This window comes from Phacochoerus africanus, chromosome 4 (genome assembly GCF_016906955.1).
Source record: "Phacochoerus africanus isolate WHEZ1 chromosome 4, ROS_Pafr_v1, whole genome shotgun sequence".
Lineage (NCBI taxonomy): Eukaryota > Metazoa > Chordata > Mammalia > Artiodactyla > Suidae > Phacochoerus > Phacochoerus africanus.
In genome coordinates, this window is record NC_062547.1 from 53796239 (window position 1) to 53811265 (window position 15027).

Here is a 15027-nt window from a genome sequence, read left to right on the forward strand (position 1 = left end):
TTTTCTAGAAGAACAATGTATATAACTTAATTTAAAATACCTTATTACTAAACAAATAATAACCATTATTTTGGCCTTCCATTAATGATAAAAATTTTGAACTATTGCAAGAATTACCAAAATATGACAGACATAAAGTGAGCAGATGCTGTTGAAAAAATGGCATCAATAGACTTGCTTAACAGGGTTGTCACAAACCTTTAATTTGTAAAAAACCCAATATCTGTAAAGCAGAATAAAACAAAGCACAGTAAAATGAGATATGCCTCTATACAACTTTTGGCTTCATAGCCATAATATAGAGGTTTACTTTTTCTGAACTAAGCATCAAACAGATACAGAGATTATTTTGTTTTAAAATTATAAACAAAGAGGTAAAATAGAAAACCAAAATTGTATTAAGTGTGAATTCCAAAGCACCTAATTTTATTAAGACTTATTTCCCAGGTTATGCCTAGAAAACTTATTTTGCTTCTCCTATTTCTTCAAACTTTTGAAAACTCTTTAAACACTGGAATATTTGTTAAAAATATTGCAAACTTCTTTATCTAATCTATGATGGTTTACTCCTAAATTTGGTAAGAATTTCAATCATTGTCCAGAGTGTCCTTTGGAGTATGTAGAATCATGATGACTTTAAATTTTTTTTAATTTAAAAATTCATTTTATTTTTATTTATTTACTTTTTTAGGACCACATGCAAGGCATATGGACATTCCTAGACTAGGGTGAGCAGGATAAGAATTTTCACCACAGCCACAGCAACACCAGAGCCTACACCACAGCCACAGAAACACAGTATCTGAACAGCATCTTCAACCTACACCACAGCTCATGCAAATGCCGGATACTTAACCCACTGAGCTAGGCTAGGGACTGAACCCACATACTCTTGGACACCAGCTGGGTTCATTTCCACTAAGCCGCAACGGGACCTCGCTTGAGGGTTTTTTTCAATGGGGGTATAAATGATTGTACAAGTACTGATGCATCATGAGCACAAACACATGAATTCTTTCTGGAGTTTGATAATTTTACACTGCTGTATTGTACAGCTACTTAAATAGCACGTAGCAAGTGTTTCACTTCTCTAAATGAATGCCACAATTTAAAAATTTTCACAATGCAGGTCATATCATTTCATTACTGTTTTTGTTGTTGTTTGGTTTTTTAAACACTCTGGATCACAAAAGGACAAGAAGCACTACTATAATATGAGTCAGGAGGGGAGATGTTATTGGAACATTTAACCCTCCTGCTTGATCAACCATTTTACTTTTACACTGGCTCCTTTTTTCTCCATGGCATCTGGTCCCTGTGCAAGTGCCCCATCTCAGCCCCCTGTATTTACCTGAGGATAGCACCTAGTCACCATTCAACACTGAGCTCCAAGGTTTTCTTTCAGTCCCCTTTTATTTGGCTGAACTCATATGTCAGAGGTAGGATTGATGTATGCTTATGACCTGTATCCTTCCTCCATTACCATAAAAACAACTTATGTATTTTATTAAAACTATTTCCACAAAATACTTCACATTACTTAGTGATACGCACTGATTCTAAACTTGCTTAGCTATGATTTTAATAATCATGATATAGTATAACAAATGTTTAAGTTAATGAAGGATTGAATGTTTGATGTTCTTCCTCTACCTTCCTTGTATAAGTTACATACTTTACATCTCAGCTTAGATACCACCTCATGTTCCCTGCATGACGGACTGTTGGGGTTAATACTATTCCTTCCATTTGGGGTTGACATTTTTCCCTCAGTACTTCCAACTGTATTGAATTTCCAAGAGCCTGCTTGGTGCTAACATTTTAAGAGAAGTAACACCCACTAGATTCCATCATGGTTGGACCAGGAAGAACAAAGTAGCCTTCAATAAAAGAAGTCACAAGACTGAATTGGCAGACTGATGATCAGCCATATTAATATGTTTCTAATTTGTCAAATACATTACCACCAAAAAGAAGGTAGGAACTAAAAAATGGAAGGAACATTTGGTACTTAACCCTTTATTTTAAGTAATTTCAAATATACATTGATACCATGAATAATAGTAGTACAATTAATACACATAGATTTCACCTAGATTCACCTGTTAACATTATACCCCTTTTTATTCATCATCTTTTTTCTCTTCATCTCTCTCTAACTAGTTGCATGCTTTATGATTATTTTCCTCTGAATGTTTTAGTTATGAATTTCCTAGGTATATGAATACTCTCACAGAATCACTGTGTAGTTATCAACTTCAGAAGTATGTAAAATGGATTTAACACAGATGCAAAAAATAATGTGTACATAGTAGGAGTGTAATTTTTTACAGGGAAATAATTCCTCTAATGGATGGTCAATAGGGAATTGCTGTGTGGCATGGAGAACTCTACTCAATATTCTGTGATAACCTATATGGGAATGGGTATTTATATGTGTACAACTGAATCACTTTTCTGTAAACTGGAAATTATCACAACATTTTAAATCAACTATACTTCAACAAAATTTTTAGAAATGAAGAAAAAGTAAAATAAAAATAAAACAGATGAATATGGGATGACACATTATGGTAAGAGAATCTGAAGAATAATATTGATGCAAAATCTTAAATTTCTGATAGGTAAAGAAAAATAAGCCATTAATATAAAAACATCTTACTTCATAGTACGTTGAAAGATAAATCCCCCATTGAACATTTTCTTTAGAGCCCCTGTAACATCCTTATTCCTAAAACTATAGATTAAAGGGTTTAACACAGGAGTGAGTATGGTGTATAAAACAGATACAACCATGTCTTTCTCAGGAGTGTGGTAGGAGGTAGGGAGCATGTAGGTGTAGATGGCAGCCCCATAGAAGAGGATGACCACAGTCATGTGGGAAGAGCAAGTCATAAAGGCCTTCTTCTGACCCTCTGCTGAATTCATTCTGTGGATGGTGAGGAGGATGAAAGAGTAGGAGCTTGAAATGATTGTGAAAGGGATGAGGAGCATGAGGATACAACACAGGTACATAAGTGTCTCATAGATGGATGTGTCTGAGCAGGAAAGCTTCATTACAGCAGGGACCTCACAGAAGAAATGATGGATCTCCCAGGATCTGCAGAAGGGGAAGGTCATGGTGATGGGTGTGAGCATAAAGCCATCCACCAGTCCTAGGAACCAGCAGCCGATCACCAATAGGAGACACCCCTTATGATTCATGAGAGTAGAATAATGGAGTGGATGGCATATGGCCACATAGCGGTCATAGGCCATAGTTGCCAGAAGGAAAAATTCTGAACCCACTAGAGTCAAATAGAAAAACATCTGCATTCCACATTCAGGGACTGAGATCTTATTCATGCCCATGACCTGGTCCATGAGCATCTTGGGCACAGTGACAGAAATGTACATCACATCCATGAGCGACAACTGGCTGATGAAAAAGTACATGGGGGTGTGAAGATGGGCATTAGAATGAATCAGAAAAATCAGGATGCTATTCCCAGACTAAGGCCATCAGGAAAATCACAAAAATGACTGTGCAAAGGAGAGCTGGGTGCTTGGATTGACCGAAGAGTCCCTGGAGGATGAATTCCAACTGTCCAGTGTGGTTGGCTACCCAGGTGGAGTTTCCATGAGTTTCACCTAGATCACCAAGACGAGCTTTTGGGTTAATAAATCACTCATGAGATATGACCACCTGAAATAAATATTTAGCGAGTTTGTGGTGTGTACATGTGCCTATGTGTGTATGGACATTGTGTATGCATAGTAACCAATAGGCGGAAAGCACTATATAAGAGTAGATTGCGGGAATTATAGTTTGCTTGTAATTAAAAAAAAATAGCAGATTAACAGGAACTGACTGTATAGGATAGGGAAATCTACTCAATAGTTTTTAAAAAACTTTATGGGAAAATTTATAATAACCTATATTTCCATTTCATTTTACACCAGAAACTAATACAATATTGTAAGCCAACTCTACTCCAATAAAATTTAAAATGTAAATTAGAGATCAATGTGTTAAAAAAAGCAACTAAGTGTTCAAATAATTCATAACTTTTGGTCACAATTGTTAGTTACATATAGTAAAAAATTATATTTTTGTTATGGAATTCAGAATTGAATCAACTTTTCTCTTTGTCAGTCTGGACCTTAAAAACCCTTAGAAATACATGCAGAAAATTTAGAAAGTAAATGAAACAAAATTTGGTGAACATCTGCACAGAAAGTTTGAATACTCTTTTCCCATAGGTTCAGGCCATGCTATGAGGCTCTGCTGTTGTGAGGAAGGAGCCAATCATCCACAGGAGCAGATTGAAATCCTCACCAATGACTAACCCCTTAGATATCCTAAGGTCGGCGATAGAGGAGTCCAGACTCTGTGGCACCACTACAGCTGTGTGTCCAAATTATCCTCTACCCATCATTTCTCTATCCATTTTACTTTAAAAAAAGGGATTATAATGTTTGACTTAAGATACGGTGAAAATTACTTGAGGTTAAATAATATAAGTTCTTAGAACATTACTGCTTTTGAATGAATTTGCACATGTTATTAATTTGAAGTAGTAATATCTAGAGTAATTTTTGTACATATTCCATTTTAAGAGATAGACCTTACTATTCATTATGATGAGAGATGTCAAATGCACTATTTCAGTTTACTACTTTCAGTTTCTCTTCATACATATAACTATTTGGATTTGATAAATTCTGTAGTTCCAGACTACTACATATTCATTATATAGCTTTTAGATTATTATGTAATAAATTTAATCTGTACAAATATATAATATAATGTCTATATGATATAATCTATTATATTCAGACTTCCTTATATTATATAGTTTAGTATATAATATAATCCATATTAAACATATGGATATACATATAATATCAGACTTTCATAAATATAAAACTTTCAAACTCTACCTAAATATATATTCATAAAAATATGAATAAATAAGTATAAATACATATATAATATATATTTCTTATTTTTAACTCTGGTTAAACAGAGCTTTATGGAGAATATCATCTCTGTTCTGTCTAGTACCTTCTTCCCCAACTTTGTCTCCTTAAGTATCCTACATTTTTTTTCTAAATTTCTGGGGAAAAAACCCTAATATTTAGATGATCACTGCCATTTAAAAGACAAGGCTTTAGTTGTTTTGTACATATCACCTACTTTATAGTCTGTGGAAATAAATTTTTCATGGAAACAGAGATACAGAGAGAAAAACTGAACAACATTAAAATGTCTCTGATTCCAATTTCATGTTCTATCTCTGTCTTGCTGTCCACAGCCTATATTTATTTTGGAGGCTGAAGACAAGTCAAACAAAGATTAAACTGGGCTACCCTTAAGGAGGTCACAGTCAGTCTATTCATGGGGAATTACACAAATGTGATTTAAAGTAGAGTTTTAAAATAGTTATGAAATGAATAAGAAAAATCAATGAAAGAAAAATAAATCTGGCTTTTGAGAAGAGAATCAGAAATAGCTTCTACATCTTCTCTCTTTTTCTTTTTATGGCTGCACTTGTGGCACATGGAAGTTCCCAGGCTAGGCACTGAATTGGAGCTGCAGCTTCAGGCCTAAGACATAGCCACAGCAAGACCAGATCCGAGCCATGTCTGTGACCTATGCCTCATTTTGTGGCAGCACTGGATCCTTAACCCAATGAATGAGGCCAGAACGTGGCAAGGGATCAAACCCACATCCTCATGGATACTAGTTGCATTCTTAACTCACTGAGATACAATGGGAACTCCTACATTTTCTCTTATAAATATAAAATATTTCCAACTTTTTAATTTCTGACATATTAATGCTAAACTTTGCAATTCCTCACCAACAAGAAGGAAATGCTGGCTCCTCTTTCTGGGAAGCAATTAGAAGTGGTAGTTACAATATAGGAATATTTCAGGAAGAATTCCCAAGTTTCAAATATATTTCATACTCTTATAGCAATCCTGGAAATCAATGACACTATTAATCATATTAACAGTCCCAAGTTCTGGGGTATTGAACCAGTAGACAACACTGAAAATGAGTTTGATGTGTTTATATCTGGAAAACATTCTATTAAAATATAATATTTCTGTCAAATTCTACAGCTGAGTCTGAAAAATGTTGAAACGGTTCCAATAGTTGCAAAACTTACCAGCTTCTGAGCTTCTATTTGTAGTCAAATTGAAGCTAGGATCAATGCAGTGACCAGTAATGTGAAGACCTCAAAGCCGTTTTGCTGAATGAGAGGAGAGCAGGCAAGTGAGTAGGAGGCACAGGGCAAATCTCTGTCCCATTTTGGTAAATGGGAGTCTCTGTCATCAAGCCACACTGAAGAACCCATCTAGGACTTTAGACCGTCAAAGGAGTACTGTCTATACCACACAAGGCACCTGGCCTCCCTGATCATTCATACTGTTCTCTATCCAATTGTCTGAGTTTAACAGAAGTAGAATAATATATATTTTGATGTGAGGAATTATTAACAGTAGGAATAGAATAATATTAAATCTTATATGAGGCTGACGGCATCCCAGCAATTATTCTATTGCTTTGCCATATTTTTTTCTCACCAAAAGCCTATGAGGTACTTATTCATTTATCTTAATTCCTCCTTTTATAGATTAAATAATTCATGTTCCTGCAGCATTTGCCTAGCATCACCCACACACACTGTGGGAGTACTGGTGTCTCACCCAGGGGTTGGGTCTCTAGATTTCAGTCTTCCCTCCAGAAGCTGAAATTTGTATATTACTCATCTATAGTCAATTTCACCTGAAAACATAAATAAGATTGAGATTTTTATTTCATTGTTTTAACTGCCAGTAATAATCTTCACTCAAAGTAAAGTTTGTCTGTTTTCTTCCGTAAAATTTCAATCTCAAGGAAAAACTTCATTACACAATAGTATAGGAGGAAAGTATATTTTTGTCCATAATAATTTGAAATAAAAAATCTCTTTCTTAGTATGTTGAAGCAAATAAATGTTATGTTCAAGAAATTAAAAAAAAACAAACTTCTGCTTTTCCCTATAAGATACATAATGGGGGCAAATGATGAAATATAATTAAGAATTAATAAAATGTGTCTGAAACAGTATAAATCAAAGCCAATAATTACACTTTTGATCCTGTAGTTCTTTATATTTTCTTTGTCTTAGTATCAGAAGATACTGCTGAAAGCCTCATCTAGATGTGCTAATGAGAAGTGGACAAATCTGCTGTATAAAGAGAAACAAGAGAGTGACATCACCCCTGTTTTTACTATGCTCATTAGGAAGATTGATGATGGTTTTCTATTTATACATACCTTCTAGGATCTTTGAAGAGGAAAGCAAGTAAGAGAGCTAAGAGAAGATAATAGATATATCTGTTGCACTTTTCTGGTTTGAGTCTCATATCTTTTAAAAAACATAGAAATCTTAAAAATATTAACAATAATCCTAAATCTTAGCATCACCAATAAGATCTTATATAGTACATAGATATTATTCTATATATGGCCTTAGCCTTTCACATTACACATTTTTACTTATGTGTTTACAGAGAAAACCTCATTGTTTCTTCAATAATGTTTTGTGAGTTACTGATGTTTCCCTTGTCTTTCAGAGATAGAGTCTGAAATTTACAGTATAACTAATGTGTCAAAGTTAGAACCTCTAAACAGCATCATAATTGAAACTAAAATTTATATTCTTTACCTCTTCATCTGGATAACTCTTCAGTAGTTTACTGATTGTACCATTTCTTTCTTGTGTCATTCCACTTCAGTCTCTGTTGTTTTAATATTGTATTGCATTTCAGACATTAGGTTTTAATTTAAATGTTAACATGCTAATAACAAAAAATTAGAAATCCCACAAGCTATTACAAATAAAATGTAAAAATCAGCTGTTATATACTCTCCCAGACAAAAATTATGCCTTAATAGTTATATCTTGGCTGTAGAGTACAGATATTTATGGAATACATACTAGGCAGTTGGGATAAAACAGGGAACAAGATAGAAGTAACCCTATTCTTATGAAAATTGTAGCCAAATTATTTTTAAATTTATTCTATATGTGCAGTCTCAAATTATATTGATTATTTTTCCATGCCATCCTTTTCCCATAGCATCTTTTGTCCAGATGGTGAATTTTGTTTGTAAGGCCCACACTTGGAGCCTGCAGCTTCCTGTGTTCTTGGGATTTCAGCTTTCAGATGGTTCATCCTAACCCCTTTTTCACCTGGTTTCCAAAAAGATTTATTCACCACTAGTTATGTGCCAGACATTATCCTAGGTTCATGATGATGAAAACAAGATACTGCCCTCATAAAACACAAAATCTAGTGGAAAACAAAGGTAATGAACTACTACATACATAATATATTGTCAGGTGTTAGTAATTACAGTGAATAAAACTTAAGATAGTGTGCGAGAATGAGAATAATGAGGAACTCTATTTTATGCTGGGTGGGTAAGACCCTTCATTCAGAATGTGAAATTTTATAAAACACATGAATAAAACAAGGAGGTCAAACATTCATTATCTGGGCAATAATGTTTTAAGTAGAGAGAATAGGAAGGGTAAAGACTCTGAGACAGAAACTCACTTGCCCTGTTTTATGTGTCCCAAGGTATGATGAGGAAGTTGGAGAAATAGAAAAATCAAGTTAGGCATAGACCCAAGGGCCAGGTCCTCCAAGATTGCTTGGGACTTCAGATAGGCCAGGGATCATCAGGATGTGTTTAAGGAAATGACTTTTTAAATACAGGTACAAAACTCATAAGGAAAGGAAGTTAAAACCAACCAACTGAAAGTCCATTTCTTCTAACATCTCTTTGAAAACTTTACCAGATACCCACATCTTCTTGGGTCCTGACTTGAAGCCTGACTTCCCCCCTCCCCAATTCAACATGTTATAGATCCCAGAAACTGCAAGTCCTCACAGAGGCTCACCTAATGAGGGGCCCCAGAGCTTTAATTCTCCTAGCTCTTGGTAAATATGATTCTGGGATGTCATCAGAAGCCATCTCGATGTCATCATCAATGACAATAAATGGGTGAGGGAAAATACATGTAGGTTATGTGTATAAGCATCAAAGGAGGTTTGAGGTTTGGTGGAGAATAAATCTAGGAAGCAAGAATGCAGGGAGGGGGGTGAGTGCTGTGAGAGATGTGATGGCTGAGTGAGGGGTGCTGATAGAGGAGGTTAAAGTGGAGCTCTGTGGATGTATCAGGATAGTAGAGATGAGCATGGTGGAGGGGAAATTTAGAACTGAAATTTGGGGCTTATGTATCAATAGACATTTGCTTAGAGATGACACGAGGATGATGGATACATAAGTCATGAGTTCAGGGGATAGAAATCACTGAAATTATAGGTTAGGAGTGAGGAATGTATGGAGGAAGCTATGGGATTCCAACAGAAGGGAAGGTAGAATTCTAAAACCAGGGACAGGTTTAGATAAGTTAATTGTCCATAACCTTGCCTTTTCCAGTGATCAATCACTAAATTCCTTTTAAAATATCTTGTTTTATTTGTTATTCATAATAATTTTAACATTTGCAAAAGAATTATCCTTCTTATCATTATATTTACACTGAAGATGGTCAAAATCTTGCCTATTGGTTTTTCCTTTCAGTTGATTTATCAAATCATTTTGTAAGGTTCAGAAGATATAGTTAGAATTTTGATTTGAATATAATTAAATATATTTCTCAAAGGTCAATATTGTTAAGATGTTTAGGATTTTCATTCAGATACATGGTAGGCATAATACAGATTATTCAAAACATTAGAAATCAAGCTTGACTTTTTAAATAATATTCTTCCACAATAATTTTATTTTAATTGTTATTTCTCCAATACAATTTTTTTCCCACTGTCCAGCATGGTGATCCACTTATAAATACATGTATACATTCTTTTTTCTCATATTACCATGCTCCCTCATAAGTGTCTAGACATAGTTCTCAGTGCTACACAGCAGCATATCATTGATAATCCATTTCAAAATTAATAGTTTGCATCTATTAACCCCAAGCTCCCAATCCATAACACTCCCTCCCCTCCCCTAGGCAACCACAAGTCTATTCTCCAAGTCCATGATTTTCTTTTCTGTGGAAAGTTTCATTTGTGATGTATATTAGATTCAGATATAAGTGATATCATATGGTACATATCTTTCTCTTTCTGACTTACTTCACTCAGTACAAGAGTAACTAGTTCCATTCATGTTGCTGTAAATGGCATTATTTTGTTCTTTTTTATGGCTGAGTAGTATTCCATTGTGTACATATACCACATGTTCCTAATCCAATCATCTGTCCATGGACATTTGGGTTGTTTCCATGTCTTGGCTATTGTGAATAGTGCTGCAATGAACATGCAGGTGCATGTGCTTTTTAAGTTTTATCCAGATATATGCCCAAGAGTGGGACTGCTGGGTCATATGGTAGTTCTATGTATAGTTTTCTAAGGTACATCCACATAGCGGATGTACCAGCTTACAGTTCCATAGCAGTGTAGGAGGGTTCCCTTTTCTTCCCACCCCCTCCAGCATTTGTTATTTGTGGACTTAATATTGATGGTCATTCTGACTGGTGTGAGGTGCCAAAGCAATTCTGAGGAACAAAAACCAAGCAGGAGGCATAACTCTCTCTGACTTCAGGCAACAGTACAAAGCCACAGTCATCAAGGGAGTGTGATACTGGTACCAAAACAAACATAGGGACCAATGGAACAGAATAGAGAATGCAGAAATTAACCCAGACACCTACAGTCAATTAATCTTTGACAAAGGAGGCAAAAAGATAAAATGGGAAAAAGACAGTCTTTTCAACAAGAACTGCTGGGAAATCTGGACTGTGGCATTCAAATCAATGGAACTAGAATACACCCTCACCAGGCACAAAAATAAACTGAAAAAGGATTAAAGACTTAAGTATAAGAAAAGACACCATAAAACTCCTGGAAGAGAACTAAGGCAAAACATTTTCTGACATCAACCTTATGAATATTTTCTCAGGTCAGTCTTGAAAAGCACAGAAATAAAAGCCAAAATAAACCAATGGGACCTAATCAAACTGACAAGCTTCTGCACAGCAAAGGAAACCAAAAAGAAAACAAAAAGACAACTTTCAGAATGGGAGAAAATAGTTTCAAATGATGCAACTGACACGGGCTTAATTTCTAAAATAGTCAAGCAACTTATACAACTCAACACCAAAAAAGCCAATAAACCAATGGAAAAATGGGCAAAGGACCTGAATAGGCATTTCTCCAAGGAAGATATATGGATGGCCAACAAGCACATGAAAAAAATACTTCCACAGTAATATTGAGATTATTCCAAATTGTTGGAGCTCACGATTTCTATTTTATCTTGATTTCTTCCTTTTTAAATTTAATTTTATTGGAGTAGAGTTTATTTACAATGTTGTATTAGTTCCAGGTATACTGTAACATGAATCAGTCATAACATATAAATATATCAATTCTTTTTTCCCCATATAGTTTATTACAAACCATTGAATAGATTTTCCTGTTCTGTAATCTCTTTTACACAGTAGATTGTATGAGCTATTCCCACCCTCCTACTTCCCTTCCCCAATAGTTTCACCTATGGTAACCATAAGATTGGTTTTAAAATCTGTAAATTCTTTTCTGTTTTTTAAATAAATTCTTTTGTATAATTTTTATTACAGTCCACATATTTGATATCATATGATATTAGTCTGTGTGAATTACTTCACTTAGTCTGATAATTTCTAGGTCCCCCACTGTTGCTGCAAATAGCAATATTACATCATTTTTATAGCTAAATAACATTACATTGTATGGATAAAGAAGATGTGGTACATAATACAATTCCTTCCTTTTTGCATGGGCATGTCTATCCTAATACTCTATATTCATTATATTTTTGAAGTAGATAACATGTCTGTTTCACAAGTACATAGGTGGAGAGAAATTTTGCCTAAGGCTGATTCATACCTAGAGACTCATTTATGCCTGATTTACATGATTTTTTGTGAGATTTTGGTGTTAGAGTTTATCTTTTATTGGGTTAAAACTTTTGGGAATGTTGGGATGAGGTAAATATATTCTGCATTTGAGAATGACATGAATGTGTGGGGACCAGAGGGTAGAGTGTTATGTGCTAATATGCATCCCCAAAAATGTATACAGTGAAATTCTAATTCAAATCATAATATGAGTTTACTTGGAAATATGTTAGTTGTAGATGTAATTAATTAGGTGAGGTCACATTGGAGTGGGTAGAACCCCTAATCCTGTAGGAACCATGTCCCTATAAAAAGGTGAAATTTGGATACAATACACACATCATTTGAAGACAGAGTTTTGCAGTTATAAACGAAGAAACTACTCCAAACTACAAGCTATTAGGGGATGGATTTTTTCCCTAGCTCAAAGGGCATGGTCCTTTTGACCCCTTGATCTTAGAACTGTAACTTCCAGAATTGCAAGACAATACATTTCTCTTCTTCTAAGCCACCTAGTTGGGGTCCTTAGGTAAGGAAGTCCAGCTATTTTTTTTTCCTTTGAGAAGAACAAATCAACATCCAGAAGGTATCAGATCTACATAAATTAATGTTCACCTGATGGCTATTAAATGTAGTAAAAACTTTGAGAGTCAGCTTGGGTTGCCATGAAAAAATATCATAGACTGAGTATCTTAAAAATGAAAAGAAAAAACAAAACAAAAAAAACCAAAATAATTTCTCATAGTTCTGCAGACTAGAGTTCTAAAAAAGAATAAAACTCTGCCTTGTTGGTGAGGGCTTATTTGTCTTGCAGGCAGTCATCTCATTATTTTTGCACATGGTCTTTCTTCAGTTTGCAGAGATAAAGAGAGTGTGTTTTGGTGTCTCTTTTAAAAAATATTGAAATGTAGTTGATTTACAACATTGTATTGTTTTCTCTTCTTATAAAGACACTAATTTATTGAATCATGACCCCACCCTTATATGGAATCATTTAATTTTAATTACTTCCTTTGAAGGGCTCATCTCCAAATACAGCCAGACTGGGGGTTAGAGCTTCAACATTTGAACTGGAGGGGAACCACAAAAATTAAGTCGTTTTCTTCAAACAGTAGCTGTTGATTTTAAAGTTTATATGGACAGTAGATAAGAATCCCAGGGAGATATTGAAAAATAATAACATTTTTGGAGACTAGACTTCTCAAATACTTAAATATTCTATGAATAAATATTCTATGAAGTCAAAAATAACCTGGAACATATTACGTGTGTGACAAGAAACTGCTGTGGAGTACCTTCCATTATCTTTAAAATGAGTTTATTAAGAAACAAAAAAAATGGAGTTCCCTTCTGGTGCAGTGGCTTAAGGATCTGGCTTTGTCACTGCAGCAGCTCAGTCACTGTTCCGATGCAGGTTTGATCCCAGGCCTCGGTACTTCCACATGTCCTGGATATGGCAATAAATAAAATTAGTTTATTATAATTTTCCTGTCTATGTTCCAGTATTATATGTTAGGTTGTAGGGACATAGTAAAATCATTGGGGTAAAATTTTATTCATGAGCTTTTGGATAAAAGCGGACACTTTAGGACCTTATGCAGACACAAAATAATACATAAAATTGAAACATGTGGGTGACATTATTAGAGGTGAGTGATTATTCACATGGAAGAAAGTTGAATTCTGTGGCTATCAGTGTCTGCTACAAGGTAGATTAAGTCTCCATTGCTTTTGTACTTCCTCACCATTTATTAGTTAGCTTTTTCATTTTTCCCATGAATATCTAAGTTCTTTGCCTCTTTATCTTGGGGTTGTCCATGTATTTGCTTTGAGGAATGGAATCTAAACAGAAGTGGAAATGTATTTTCCAAATCTAAGCCTCAAGAAGCTTCTATGTCTACACTCACCTTCTCATACCACTATAGTTATTATGAAGAAAACATAACCAGATAGCCTAGTAATGACAGTCTGTAGCTTAGAACCACACAGCTGAGCCAAGTTGAGATCATCAGAACTCCTACACATGCAAGAGAACAAATGCTTATTGTTCTCTATGACTAAGGTTTTGTATTTTTTCAAATAAATAAATTTTATTAGAGTATAGTTGACTTAGTTTTGTTGTTTTAAGTGTACAGCAAAGTGAATCAATTATACATATACATATTTCCATTCCTTTTAGATTCTTTCCCCATGTAGGTTAATGCATGCTATTGAGTAGATTACCCTGTGCTATATAGTAGGCCATTTTTATCCATAAATTTTATATATAGTACTGTGTAGATGTCAATCCTAACTTCTTATTTATCCCTGCTACCCCACCTATCACTTTTGGTAACCAAAAATTTGTTTTCAAAATATTTGAGACTGTTTCTATTTTTTTTATTATTATTTTTTTCCCGCTGTACAGCAAGGGGGTCAGGTTATCCTTACAAGTATACATTACAATTACATTTTTCCCCCACCCTTTCTTCTGTTGCAACATGAGTATCTAGACAAAGTTCTCAATGCTATTCAGCAGGATCTCCTTGTAAATCTATTCTAAGTTGTGTCTGATAAGCCCAAGCTCCCCATCCCTCCCACTCCCTCCCCCTCCCATCAGGCAGCCACAAGTCTCTTCTCCAAGTCCGTGATTTTTTTTTTTCTGAGGAGACATTCATTTGTGCTGGATATTAGATTCCAGTTATAAGTGATATCATATGGTATTTGTCTTTGTCTTTCTGGCTCCTTTCACTCAGAATGAGATTCTCTAGTTCCATCCATGTTGCTGCAAATGGCATTATGTCATTCTTTCTTATGGCTGAGGAGTATTCCATTGTGTATATATAGCACATCTTCCGAATCCAATCATCTGCTGATGGACATTTGGGTTGTTTCCATGTCCTGGCTATTGTGAATAGTGCTACAATGAGCATGCAGGTACATGTGTCTCTTTTAAGTAGAGTTTTGTCCGGATATATGCCCAAGACTGGGATTGTGGGGTCATATGGAAGTTCTATGTATAGATTTCTAAGGTATGTCCAAACTGTTCTCC

At 34.9% G+C, this 15027-nt stretch overlaps 1 pseudogene; it reads right to left on the reverse strand.

The window, feature by feature from the left end:
* Positions 1–2658: 2658 nt before the first annotated feature.
* Positions 2659–9019, reverse strand: LOC125124530 (olfactory receptor 2T29-like; annotated as a pseudogene).
* Positions 9020–15027: the final 6008 nt, after the last annotated feature.